Source organism: Ictidomys tridecemlineatus, chromosome 9 (assembly GCF_052094955.1).
Source record: "Ictidomys tridecemlineatus isolate mIctTri1 chromosome 9, mIctTri1.hap1, whole genome shotgun sequence".
Lineage (NCBI taxonomy): Eukaryota > Metazoa > Chordata > Mammalia > Rodentia > Sciuridae > Ictidomys > Ictidomys tridecemlineatus.
In genome coordinates, this window is record NC_135485.1 from 60,070,759 (window position 1) to 60,081,285 (window position 10,527).

The following is a 10,527-nucleotide window of genomic DNA, read 5'->3' on the forward strand; positions in this document are numbered from 1 at the left end:
AGTGTTTTGAACATGAAAAGGTATTGTACTTTGTCAATATTTTCTCTGCATCAATTGAAATAATCATATGATATCTTTAAGTCTGTTGATATGATGGATTACATTTATTGATTTCCATATATTGAACCAAACTTGCATCCCTGGAATGAACCCCACGCGATCATGGTGCACAATTTTTTAAATATGTTTTTGTATGTGATTTCTTAAAATTTTATTGAGAATTTTTGAGTCTCTGTTCATTGAGGATATTGGTCTGAAATTTTCTTTCTTTCACGTATCTCTATCTGGTTTTGTATCAGGGTGATACTAGCCTCGTAGAATCAGTTTGGAAGGGCTCCCTTCTTTTCTATTTCATGGAATAATTTGAGGAGTAAAGGTATTAATTCTTCTTTGTAGGTCTTGTAGAACTTGGCTAAGAATCTGCGTTATCCTGGCTTTTTCTTGGTTGGTAGGCTTTTGATGGCATCTTCTGTTTTGTTGCTTGAAATTGATCTATTTGAGTTGTGTATGTCCTCCTGATTCAGTTTGGGTAGGCCATATGCCTCTAGAAATTTGCAGAGGTCTTTGAGGTTTACTATTTGGCTGGAGTATAAATTTTCAAAATAGTTTCTAATTATCTTCTGTATTTCAACAGTGTTTGTCATGATATTTTCTTTTTCATCACGAATTAGTAATTTGATTTTTCTCTCTCCTTCTTTTCATTAGGGTAGCTAAGGGTTTGTCAATTTTATTTTTTTTAAAGAACCAGTTTTTTGTTTTGTTAAATTTAAAAAGATTTTTTTTTGGTTTCAATTTCATTGATTTCAGTCCTAATTTTAATTATTTCCTATCTTCTACTTCTTTTGGTATTGGTTTGTTCTTGTTTTTCTAGGGCTTTGAGATAATGTCAGGTTGTTTATTTGTTGACTTTTTTTGTTTTTAATCAATGACCTTAATGCAATGAACTTACTATTAGAACTGCCTTCATAGTGACTCAGAGATTTTTATATGTTGTATTGAGTTCTCATTTACCTCTAAGATTTTTTTATCTCCTCCCATAGTCTTCTGTTATCCATACATCATTCAACAGTGTATTATTTAGTGTTGGAGTAGCTTCTAATTTTTATTTTATCATTGATTTCTAATTTCATTCCATTATGGTCAGATAGAATGCAGGGTAGGCTCTCTGTTGTTTTGTATTTGCTAAGACTTGCTTTGTGGCATAACATATGGTCTATTTTGGAGAAGGATCCATTTGCTGCTGAGAAAAAAATTGTATTAATTTGTTGCTGAATATAGTATTCTGTATATGTCTGTTAAGTCTAAATTATTGATTATTTTATTGAGTTCTATAGTTTCTTTGTTTGTTTTTTGTTTGGAAGATCTATCCAGTGATGAAAGAGGTGTGTTAAAGTCACCCAATATTACTGTGTTATGGTCTATTTTATTCTTGAAGTTGAAAAGGGTTTGTTTGATATACATAGATGCCCCATTGATTGGTGCATAGATATTTATGATTGTTATATCTTGTTGATGTATAATTCCCTTAAGTAACATGAAATGACCTTCTTTATCCCTTTTCACTAACTTTGGCTTGAATTCCACTTTATCTGATATGAGGATGGAAACCCTTGCTTGTTTATGTGATCCATGTGAATGATGTTTTCCCCCATCCTTTCACCTTCAGTCTGTGGATATCTTTTCCTGTGAGATGAGTCTCTTGTTGGGTCTTTAAAAAAAGTCTAATCTGCCAGTCTGTGTCTTTTATTTGATGAGTTTAGGCCATTGGCATTCAGGATTATTATTGAGATGTGGTTTGTATTCCCGGTCATTTTGGTTTAATTTTTATTTTTCATTTGCTTTGGTTTCTCCTTTGATTGGCCTTTCCTTTAGTGGAGTTCCTTCCTTTGAAGATTTTCATTGTTGTTTTTCATTTCCTCCTCATGGAATATTTTGCCAAGAATGTTCTGCAGTGCAGGCTTTCTTGCTGTAAATTCTTTTAACTTTTGTTTATTATGGAAGGTTTTTATTTAATCATCAATCTGAAGCTTAATTTTGCTGGATTATAATATTCTTAGTTGGCATCCATTTTTTTTTAGAGTTTGGTATAGATTGTTCCAGGATCTCCTGGCTTTGAGGGTTTAAGTTGAAAAATCTGCTGAGATACGAATTTGTCTTCCCGTATACATAAATCTGATTCCTCTCTCTGTGGCCTTTAAAATTCTATCCTTATTCTGTACTATGCATTTTCATTATAATGTGTCTTGGTGTAGATCTATTGTAATTTTGTACATTTGGTGTCCTGTAAGCCTCTTGTATTTGATTTTCCAATTCATTCTTCATGTTTGGGAATTTTTCTGATATTATTTCATTGAAGGGGGATATCAATGTTTACAGCACCTAGTGCAATGAATATGTAGACATAAATCAATTAGCTTCTATGTTGACATTTACAGTTTTGTCACTCTAAACAGAAGTGATGAGTTCAGTTTTCTTCTACCATATAGTCAGTAGGTTTGCATAAGTGTTTAAAGTTTCTCATGGTGGACAGAGTGGGGTAGAATGTGATTGTCATGAGGTAGGATGTGAGAATATAGAGGTATTAGATTATAGGTCTAGTGAAAGGGTAATTAAAAGAAGTTGGCTGTTAACATGAAAAAAAAAGAGAAAGATGAAACTCCATGCAAGGCTCTCTTTTGCCTCTGCAACAGGATAATGTCTGTTAGCACACCTAACAGAGATACCTCTGGTACAAACAGGCCCACAAGGGACCTTGGTGACAGTTTTCCAGGTCCTGATTGTTGTCCCTAGATGGAAGCAGCCATATCCCTAGTTGGTGGTAGCAGTAGTATCAATCCTGTAGGTACCTTGATGTTGGGCTTTCAGGCCTCACTCAGTGTCCCAAGGTGGAAGCTGCCCCCACTAAAGATGGCAGAGGCAGCAGAGGAGGTAACCCAAGATGGCAGTGGAGGCATCCCAAGGTGGAAGATGGGCTGTACAATGGCATTTGGTGGCCTATTCAGTGATGCTGCAGTGTGACGTGCAGTGCTGCAATGGGCAGCTGCCTCCTGACCCTGTCCAATGTCCCATGGTGGAGATTACCATGTGGGAAGAGCTATGGCCATGGCTGCAATGTCTCAAGATGGAGGCATTTGGGTAGAGCCACAAGTTGTGAATTGGGAACCACATTGTGGTGTTCCTCTCTGGTGTGGTGGGAAGCATGGTGGGATAAGTATAAGTATATTTTTTAATTTTACCCCTGATTTCTTCAGCTACCCATTGGCATTTAATACAATATTATTTAGTCTCCAGTTCTCAGAATACCTTCTATTTTAATAATTTTATCATTGGTTTCTAATTTTATTCCATTATGATCTGATAGAATGCAAGATATTATCTCTATTGTTTTTTTTTTATTTGCTAAGCATTGCTTTGCGTCCCAAGATATGGTCTTTGTAAAATGATCTGTGTGCTGCTGAGAAGAAAGCATATTTAGTTATTGATGGATAAAATATTCTATACATGTCTATTAAGTCTAAATTGTTAATTGTATTTTTTAGTTTTATAGGTTATATATTTATTTTGGTTTGGAGGATCTATCCAGTGATGAGAGAGGTGTATTAAAGTTACCCAATAATATTATGTTTTGGTATATTTGATTCTTGAAATTGAGAAGGATTTGTCTGATGCACATAAATGCTCCATTGTTTGGGGCATGAATACTTACAACTGTTATAACTTGTTGATGTATAATTCCCTTAGGCAATATGAAATGTCCTCATTTGTCCCTTCTAATAACTTTGGTTGGAAGTTCACTTTATTTCATATCAGGATAGAAACCCCTTCTTGTTTACAAGATCCTTGTGAATGATATTATTTTCCTTGTACTTTTACCTTCAGTCTGTGGATGTCTATGCCTATGAGGTGAGTCTCCTGGATAGTTGGGTCTTGTTTTTTAATACAATCTGCCAGTCTGTGTCTTTTCATTGATGAGTTTAGGTCATTTACATTCAATGTTATTATTGAGAAATGACTTTTATTCTCTATCATTTTGATTTATTTTTGGTTTTTAATTTGAATTTAGTTTCTCCTTTGATTGACTATTCTTCTTGTATAGTTTCTCCTTTTTGGTGGTTTTCAATTTTATTTTTCATTTTTTATTCAAGAAATATTTTACTGAGTATGTTTTATGGTTCAAACTTTCTAGTTGTGAATTCTTTTATTTTAGTTTGTCATGGAAGGTTTTTATTTCATCACCTATTCTAAAACTTAGTTCTGCTGAGTATATTATTCTTGTCTGACATCATTTTCTTTCAGAGCTTGGTATATGTTATTGGAAGATCTCCTAGCTTTGAGGGTCCTGGTTGAGAAATCAGTTGAGATTTGGATTGGTTCCCCCCTAAATGTGGCTTGTCACTTTCCTCTGGCAGCCTTTAAAATTCTATGCTTATTCTGTATGTTAGGCATTTCCATAATAACATTTTTTGGTGTGGGTCTATTGTAATGGTGTATATTTGGAGTCCTATAAGCCTACTGAGTTTGGTTTTCCATAATAAAATGAAAATTCAAATTTTATTTTTAAGGCTAGGGAAATTTTCTGATATTTATTTGAAAAGATTGTGTATTCCTTTGGTTTGTATCTCCAAGCCTTCATCTATCCCAATAAATCTTTAATTTGACCTCTTCATATTATCCCATATTTCTTGGAAGTTCTGTTCATGGTCTCTTAATATCAATTCTTTATGGACAACTTTATTTTTAAGATTATATATTTTGGTTTTATTGCCTGAAACTATGTCTTCCAAGTGATCTAGTCTGTTGGGAATGCTTTCCACTGAATTTTTAATTTGGTTCTTGTCTTCTTCATTTTGATGATTTCTGTTTGATTTTTTTTTTCAGAATCTCCATCTCTTTCTTGAAGTGATTTTTTCACTTCTTGTATTTTCTTTCTGATTTCACTCCTTATATCATCCTTTACCTTGTAGATCATTTTAACTTGTGTGCATTCTAAATACCATTTCTGAAATTTTTTTCCAGTGAGATTTGAGGGCATTCTGTTATTGAAGTATTTTGGTTTGTTTCAGGTGATTTGTTCCCTTGATTTTTCATGTTGTTTATGTGTATACCTATCTAACAGTATGGATCTGGTGTAATAGAGATTCTACCCTGTGAAATTATAGTCTCCAGTACCTCACCATTTAGGGGGAGACAAATAATAACAACAACCAGACAAGTAATAAGAACAACCAATGCAAACAGTGTACTGCATTAAGCCAAATAGTTCCTGCTATGAAATCTATAATATTAATTGTCACAATAAAGAGAAATGATGAGATCAGTTATTTCCCACAGTAAAATCAATTTGCAAAAGTGTTTACAATTTCAAATGGTAGAGAGAGCACAAAAATGATGTAGGAAGTGATGATTATGAGGGAGAAAGATCAAAGATTGAAATAAATAATTAAAGGAAGAGTGAAAAACAGAACAAGAGATTGGCTGTTAGCAGAAGAAAAGAGAGGAAAGCAAGGGAAACAGTTAAGTGAGAGGAAAAAATATGTAAACTGAAAATTTAATAAAAATAAGAGTATACAAAACAAAATCAAAATATACTGATCAAAGATTCTAGTCTTCAAAGCACTGATTCATGAAAAACAACTGCCTTCAAAAAATGCTAGAAATGAGAAAAAAGAAAGAAATATGAATATGTATAAGTGTCAAATGAACCATTCAGATCACAATTAAACCTACAAAGGAAAAAAGAAAGATAAAAAGAAAAAAAGTCTCCATGAAAAGTTAAAGAATTGTTTCTATTGGAGCTCAAAAGATTCTCATCAGTGTTGGATGGGCTACAGTATGATGTCTGCTTCATTCTCAGGGTGGGGTCACTGGAGTATTCCATGAGAGAAAATCTCTTTGGTGGAGCTTCTGAGGCAGGTTTTAGGCTCAGGTAGGCTGTAGGTTCTTTATTGAATGGTGATTGATCTGAAAATTTTAAGTTAAAACTCTAAAACTCAGCAGTTGCTGGTTCATGCTAGAGACTATTCCCCAGGGATCACCCCTGGGTTCCCCTCCTGCAGTGGAGGAACGAATATTTAGTGTACTTTGTAACCTGTGGATCCCATGTTTCCTGGTCTGTCAAGTTCAGTCTCCAAACTCAATCTCTCCTGCCCCTGCCCTTTTGAATTCCTGGCTGGGTATGTCTCTCCAAGCCAGTTCTGAAAGTGGCTGGTTTGGAGGATTGGGGGAGAGCTACATAGGTCTCTACAATCTATTCCCCTGTGTAGACCCCTCTGCACATTTGATTTTCTGCTGGTCATTTAGGCACACTCCATGTCATGCAATGTGGGTTTGCCAGTACTCTATTTTGGACCAAGCTCAGGTTTGCCAGGAATTAGCTCCCCCAGCTACTGACTCCTGTGCTGTGGCTGCAAAATGCTTCCTTCCTATGTCCTCTGTGGGCAGCAGGGAGAGATGTGGCTTCTTTCTTGCATGTCTTTCAGTTCTTTGATCTCTGATTTCTCTCTACCCAGACATGTCCCAAGCCTCCTAAAAATGTGGACTTCTTTAATTTCCTTATCCCTCCACTTTGCTCATGGGGGGACTGCTCTGTCTGGCACTGCTGCTGGCAGTAGTGGCCCTGGCCCTGGGAATTTCTTCCTTATTATATCCAACCTCTTGAGTCCCTGATCTGCTTTGAATGTCCAGTATTAATTCCCAGTAAAGTCCCCTGCCTTTTTTCACCATATTTTTGAGAAGCTTAATATCTTCTTTGTTTTGTTTCATGCCCTAGAGCAGCCAGGAAAGTGACTTCCTCTATTCTGCCATCCTGAAAAACTCCTGATCTATATTTGAGAATGTATTTTTTTGTATGCCTTCATGTTGTATAGGAATGCTACTCTGCCTGTTCTTCTCTTTCGAATTACCATTGGGATTTGACCTCTAGAGTTTTTAATTCATTTTTATGCAGATTTATTTTCCCTAATCTTTAGAAGGCATTTAACTTATATAGCTTTCCTAACTTCTCAGAACTTCCTCTGTTACTGTTTTAGTATTACAAAAAAATTACAAGTTCCTTTCTGAGAGTTCCTGACTCAGTTCTTTTGCACACTCATCTGCACCTCCTTTCCCATGTCTCTATTGCTCTGACCTACTTTATATCATTCACAGTAGTTTCTCCTTATCATGGGATTGTGCTCTATCCTGGAAGTAAGTCTTGGAGTTCATTTTTGAGAATTCACAGAGACAAGAGTACCCCAGGTTCCTGATTTCCTACCCTAGATTCCTTCTACTCAATGACTATCAGATTGGACAAAAACCCTCACAATTTCAGTTGTGGCTCTGCATTTGTCCTGTAGATTTCTAGTAGATACCTGTTGGCTATATTGAAATACTTCTTTTCTCAGTTCTGTCAGATGCTCTGTTGTTTTCCTGTGCACATATAAGATGAAAAATATACAGTTAACATCTGTATTTCCCCCTTTTCCCATGCTCACATTTTTGGAATTTTAGGGATATCATACTATCTAGTTTGTTTGTTTTTAGGGATATCATACTATCTAGTTTGTGTGTTTTTTTTATTTGGTTCATGCATATTGTGTTTTTCTCTTTAGCTCTTTGTATGAGGATTTAGGAAGACTCAGAATCTGTGATGTTTCCATCTTCTCTGAGTCCTCCTCAATCGGTACTTTTTAGTGTTTATATTAGTGACTTATCAGCAGCATTTATTTCCTGACCTATTTTCCTTTCCTTCATTGGATTCAGTAACCATGCTCTCCTGATTTTTTTAACCTACTGTCTTAGTCTCTTTTGTGGTCACCTCTTCTTTTGTATATCTCATCAACCTCCATGTTCCTAAGGGTTCTGCTCCTGACTATTTTTTTCTTTCCCCTTTATACACTGTATTTAGACTGTAATATCTTTGACCCCTATGACTTAAATATGTGTATGGCTTTGAAATTTTCCTCCTGAGATATATACCTGAATGTCTAGTTTCTACTAGCTATTTCCATTTGGATGTCTCCCATAACATTCAAACTTGGGAACACATCAAATCAAACAAGATAAAAAATGTTCAATTCCTGTTTTGCTTGTTTTTATGAACAGCACCACCATCTATCCAGAAATTTGGGTGTTATTTAAGAGGTGGAAAATAAATTACAATATATTTTTACTCCAAGGAGAGTCAAATAGAGATGTAAAAATTATTATTGTTGTTGTTTAGTGATGTTTACTCTAAGCAGAGGAGCAACATTGAAGTTCTGCTTATTTGCATTTCTTTCCTATAGTCTTCCCCCATGTCTCTCATATTCAACCAATTATTATATATTGTTGGATTTTTTCTCTGTTAAGTTTCTCAAATCTATTCCCTTTCCTCTATTCTTTTTGTTACTGGTTTAGTTTAAATCATTGTCATATCTCACTTTAGCTGCTTCTGGTCCTCACCTTCAAGTCATGATTCATTCTTCACCTCTATGCTTTTTAAAACTAAATTTTATTTGTTGCTATAAACAATAGACAAGCAAACGAAACAAACTGCAATCTCTGCCTACACCTTATTGTATACACTAGAAGTTCTTTAAAAAAATAAGCCTTCCTTCAAGAACTAGATCCTGTCTTAGCATTAAGATGAGATTTGTCACTTTTATCTCTGTTATCTGTCAAGCATATGGTTATATGCTAGTATGATGTTGCCATACTATTCCTGAACACACCATACTATTTGCAATATCCTTGCCTTTGTATATGTTTCTTCTTCTTCTCTCTTCATCCTTTCCTTTCCTTTCTTTGCTATGGCAATTCCTGCTAATCCTTTAACTTCTATTATTCCTTCAAATTTCTGTTTTCCCTAAGCTTTCCATAACCCCACATCCCAGCCATAGCTTCAGTACTTTTCCTCACACCTGTGTGATCACAGGCTTTTTGTAGGAATTTATAAGATTTAATATCATTAGTGATTTAATTTCAAATCTCTTATAATTAAATAGACTCACAGGCAATTATAAGACATAATAGAGGGAAGGATCTCTTGTACTCCTTACCCAGTACCCACTAGTCATAACATCTTGAAAAACTATAGTATAGTGTTATAGCCATTATATTGATACTGATACAGGTAAGGTTTGGGGGCATTCCTAACACCATAAGAACTTCTTATATTGCCCTTTTAACCCGTAATCACCTCTGCCTGCCCTACTCCCTCCTTAGCATTTGATATGACTATTTTTCCTCCATTTCTATAATTTTATCATTTTTAGGGTGTTATATATATTCATATAATCTGGATCCTTTTGTGATTGGCTTCTTTTTTTCCTACTGAGGATAATTTCTTGGAGATTCATCCAATATTTATCAGTATTTTGCTTTTTTAAATTACTGATTAGTATTCTAGGATGTACCACAGTTTGTTCAACCTTTGGCCTGTTGAAGGACATCTGGGTTGTTTCTAAGTTTGGGATATTACAAATATAACAACCATAAACACTAGTGTATATGTCTTTGTGAAAACATAATTTCTCATTTCTATGTGATGAATGTGCCAAAATGTGTTTGTTGGGTCATGGTCTTATGGTAGTTTCATATTTAGTTTTATAAGGACTTCCTAACCATTTTATTCTAAAATTTCAAAGAGTAACTGAGAAAACAGTGTCACATCAGTATTTTTAGATTGAACAGTTATCACAGGAGGTCAAACCCAGAGGCCCAAATCTACCCACAACAACTTGCACAGGACCCAGATCCAGAATGCAATAGCATTCATTGAGGGACACCAGCAGGTTCTGTAAGCCCAGCATCAAGGTGAGATACAGACAATCTCTACTGGTACTACAAGAATATAGGGAAGAAACTGTAATATCTCAGATCCACACTACAAGAAAGGACACATAGACAACATGAAAAAACAAAGGAGGAAAGTGCCCCAAACAAACCAGGATACTATAATAACAGAACCCATGGACAGTGAAGTTGATGAAATGTCAGAAAAGGAGTTCAGAAGGTGTATAATTAAAATGACCTGTGAATTAAAGAATGACCTAAATGAGCAAATACATGCAAAAACTGATCACTCCAACAAAGAGATAACAGAGCAAATACAGGTAGCAAAAGATGACTTCAAAAGACAGATAGAGACTCTGAAAAAAAAAACCCCAGTCAGAAATCCTTGAAATGAAGGATACAATAAATCAAATAAAAAACTCAATAGAAAGCATACCCAACAGACTAGATCACTTGGAAGAAAGAACGTCAGATAATGAAGATAAAGTATACAATCTGGAAAATCAAGTTGATCACATAGTGAAGATAGTTAGAAACCATGAGAAGAACATCCCAGAATTATGGGATAGCATCAAAAGAACAAATCTAAGAGTTATTGGGAGGGAGGAAGACAGAGTTTCAAACCAAAGGAATGCACAATCTCTTCAATGAGATAATATCAGAAAATTTTCCAAGCATGAAGAACGAATGGGAAAACCAAATACAAGAGGCTTACAGGATACCAAATGTACAAAATAACAACATATCTACACCAATCTACTTTATAATGAAAAT